The following is a 5,000-nucleotide window of genomic DNA, read 5'->3' as shown; positions in this document are numbered from 1 at the left end:
GAATTATAATAACATATATAATATAATAACATATATAATAACATATATAATAACATATATAATAACATATATAATATAATAACATATATAATATAATAACATATATAATATAATAACATATATAATATAATAACATATATAATAACATATATAATATAATAACATATATAATAACATATATAATAACATATATAATATAATAACATATATAATATAATAACATATATAATAACATATATAATATAATAACATATATAATATAATAACATATATAATAACATATATAATATAATAACATATATAATATAATAACATATATAATATAATAACATATATAATAACATATATAATATAATAACATATATAATAACATATATAATAACATATATAATATAATAACATATATAATATAATAACATATATAATAACATATATAATATAATAACATATATAATATAATAACATATATAATATAATAACATATATAATATAATAACATATATAATAACATATATAATATAATAACATATATAATAACATATATAATAACATATATAATATAATAACATATATAATATAATAACATATATAATAACATATATAATATAATAACATATATAATATAATAACATATATAATAACATATATAATATAATAACATATATAATATAATAACATATATAATAACATATATAATATAATAACATATATAATATAATAACATATATAATAACATATATAATATAATAACATATATAATAACATATATAATAACATATATAATATAATAACATATATATAATATAATAATACATATATAATAACATATATAATATAATAACATATATAATATAATAACATATATAATATAATAACATATATAATATAATAACATATATAATATAATAACATATATAATAACATATATAATAACATATATAATATAATAACATATATAATATAATAACATATATATATAATAACATATATAATAACATATATAATATAATAACATATATAATAACATATATAATATAATAACATATATAATAACATATATAATATAATAACATATATAATATAATATATAATATAATAACATATATAATATAATAACATATATAATAACATATATAATAACATATATAATATAATAACATATATAATATAATAACATATATAATAACATATATAATAACATATATAATAACATATATAATATAATAACATATATAATAACATATATAATATAATAACATATATAATAACATATATAATAACATATATAATATAATAACATATATAATAACATATATAATAACATATATAATAACATATATAATAACATATATAATATAATAACATATATAATATAATAACATATATAATAACATATATAATAACATATATAATAACATATATAATAACATATATAATAACATATATAATAACATATATAATATAATAACATATATAATAACATATATAATATAATAACATATATAATATAATAACATATATAATATAATAACATATATAATAACATATATAATAACATATATAATATAATAACATATATAATTATAATTAACAACTATCATCCATGTTTCTCAAACATCAAATTTTGAAATTGGTCCAAAAAAACCTTCACATTTCAAAGTGTTTAAAGTTTAAGGTTTTTGGCTCCAAACTAAAATATTTTAATATGGATTTGAGCATGAAACCTTTGTAATCAGAGACAGATGTTTACGGCCATCCGTCGCCCCTATCAAAACCAAAAAAAACCCTACTAGAAGGTAACAGCGCTCAGTGTTGCCCCCCTAGTGGCTGGTGTCGATATAATCTCCCGACGTCCTCAGACACAGACGTCGAATAATGACTTGTATCACGGGTGACCTCCCTTCACATGCCATTCAAATCAAATCAAATGTATTTATATAGCCCTTCTTACATCAGCTGATATCTCAAAGTGCTGTTACAGAAACCCAGCCTAAAACCCCCCCAAACAGCAAGCAATGCAGGTGTAGAAGCACATTCATGTTTAAACAAAGAATACATTCAATACTGTTATTTAAACAGATACATGGTTTGTTTTACGGTAGTGGACAGGAAGAATCTCTTTTCTGTCTCTCTTTTTTGCTGTGTGTGTGTGTGTGTGTGTTAGTCCCTATGGGACTCTCAATCACAGCCAGATGTGATACAGCCTGGATTCGAACCAGGTACTGTAGTGACACCTCTTGCACTGAGATGCAGTGTCTTAGACCATTGCGCCACTCAAGAACTGCAAAGCTGCTGGGTTTTTCCACGCTCAAACAGTTTCCTGTGTGTATCAAGACTGGTCCACCACCCAAAGGACATCCAGCCAACTAGACACAACTGGGGGAAGCATTGGAGTCAACATGGACCAGCATCCCTGTGGAACGCTTTCTACACCTTGTAGTCCATGTCCCCTGATGAACTGAGGCTGTTATGATATTAGGAAGGTGTTCCTAATGTTTCTCAGCGGGGAGAGAGAGAGAGAGAGAGAGAGAGAGAGAGAGAGAGAGAGAGACAGAGAGAGAGAGAGAGAGAGAGCAGTGGGTTCTGGGATAGCATCTAAGTGATTCAGCTCCTCTTTCACTCAGAATCCCCCTCGTGTTCATCTGGCCTGTCTCTCTCTCTGTCTCTCTCTGTCTCTCTCTGTCTCTCTCTGTCTCTCTCGCTCTCTCACTCTCTCTCTCTCACTCTCTCACTCTCTCTCACTCTCTCTGTCTCTCTCTGTCTCTCTGTCTGTCTGTCTCTCTCTCTGTCTCTCTCTCTCTCGCTCTCTCTCTGTCTGTCTGTCTGTCTGTCTGTCTGTCTGTCTGTCTGTCTGTCTGTCTGTCTGTCTGTCTGTCTGTCTGTCTGTCTGTCTGTCTGTCTGTCTGTCTGTCTGTCTGTCTCTCTCTCTCTCTCTCTCTCTCTCTCTCTGTCTGTCTCTCTCCCTCTTCTCTCTCCGCAGACCCTTTGGGATAGGCTAACACACTCACACACACAGAGAGAGAGAGAGAGAGAGCCCTTGGCTAAGCTCTGTGAAGTAGATGCCAGATAATAAGGGACTGAGATGTTACCCTCAGGCTGTGTGGGGAAATAGTCTTATCACAGCCGACACACACACACACACACACACACACACACACACACACACACACACACACACACACACACACACACACACACACACACACACACACACACACAGACACTCACACTCACACTCACACTCACACACTCACACACACACTCACATTGCCCCTCCTAACTCTAAGTGCTGTACATATGAATGTATATATATTTATTGGTATTTACACTGAGTATAACAAAACATTAGGAACACCTTCCTAATATCATAACAGCCTCAGTTCATCAGGGGACATGGACTACAAGGTGTAGAAAGCGTTCCACAGGGATACTGGCCCATGTTGACTCCAATGCTTCCTCACAGTTGTGTCCAGTTGGCTGGATGTCCTTTGGGTGGTGGACCAGTCTGGATACACACGGGGAAAACTGTTTGACCGTGGAAAAACCCAGCAGCTTTGCAGTTCTTGACACAAACCGGTGCACCTGGCCCCTACTACCATAACCCCCGTTCAAAGGCACTTCAATATTTTTGTCTTGTCCGTTCACCTTCTGAATGGCAAACATACAATGTCTCAAATCCTTCAACCTGTCTCCTCCCCATCTTCATCTACACTGATTGAAGTGGATTTAACAAGTGACATCAATAAGGGATCATAGCTTTCACCTGGATTCACCTGGTCAGTCTATGTCATGGAAAGAGCAGGTGTACTTAATGTTTAGTATATTCAGTATATATGTAATGTGTATTATATAGAGAGGTACTATATATGTACTGTGTATTATATATAAGACAGGTACTATATATGTAATGTGTACTATATAGACAGGTACTATATATGTAATGTGTATTGTAGACAGGTACTATATATGTAATGTGTATTATATAGACAGGTACTATATATGTAATGTGTATTATATAGACAGGTACTATATATGTAATGTGTACTATATAGACAGGTACTATATATGTAATATGTATTGTAGACAGGTAATATATATGTAATGTGTATTACAGACAGGAACTATATATGTAATGTGTATTATATAGACAGGTACTATATATGTAATGTGTATTGTAGACAGGTACTACATATGTAATGTGTATTATATAGACAGGTACTATATATGTAATGTGTATTATATAGACAGGTACTATATATGTAATGTGTACTATATAGACAGGTATTATATATGTAATGTGTATTATATAGACAGGTACTATATATGTAATGTGTACTATATAGACAGGTACTATATATGTAATGTTTATTATATAGACAGGTACTATATATGTAATGTGTATTATATAGACAGGTACTATATATGTAATGTGTATTATACAGACAGGTACTATATATGTAATGTGTACTATATAGACAGGTACTATATATGTAATGTGTACTATATAGACAGGTATTATATATGTAATGTGTATTATATAGACATGTACTATATATGTAATGTGTATTATATAGACAGGTACTATATATATAATGTGTATTATATAGACAGGTACTATATATGTACTGTGTATTATATAGACAGGTACTATATATGTAATGTGTATTATATAGACAGGTACTATATATGTAGTGTGTATTATATAGACATGTACTATATATGTACTGTGTATTATATAGACAGGTACTATATATGTAATGTGTATTATATGGACAGGTACTATATATGTACTGTGTATTATATAGACAGGTACTATATATGTACTGTGTATTATATAGACAGGTACTATATATGTAATGTGTATTATATGGACAGGTACTATATATGTACTGTGTATTATATAGACAGGTACTATATATGTAATGTGTATTATATAGACAGGTACTATATATGTAGTGTGTATTATATAGACAGGTACTATATATGTACTGTGTATTATA

The 5,000-nt window shown here is 28.6% G+C and overlaps 1 pseudogene across 1 annotated transcript in view; it reads right to left on the bottom strand.

Annotated features, from left to right (window-relative positions):
- Positions 1–5,000, bottom strand: part of LOC123741859 (voltage-dependent calcium channel gamma-3 subunit-like) — a 62,620-nt pseudogene that overhangs the window by 7,179 nt on the left and 50,441 nt on the right. The gene's annotated exons all lie outside the window — the stretch shown is intronic.

This window comes from Salmo salar, chromosome 03 (assembly GCF_965601325.2).
Source record: "Salmo salar chromosome 03, fSalSal1, whole genome shotgun sequence".
Taxonomy (NCBI): Eukaryota; Metazoa; Chordata; class Actinopteri; order Salmoniformes; family Salmonidae; genus Salmo; species Salmo salar.
This window is presented reverse-complemented; position numbering and strand designations above follow the sequence as displayed.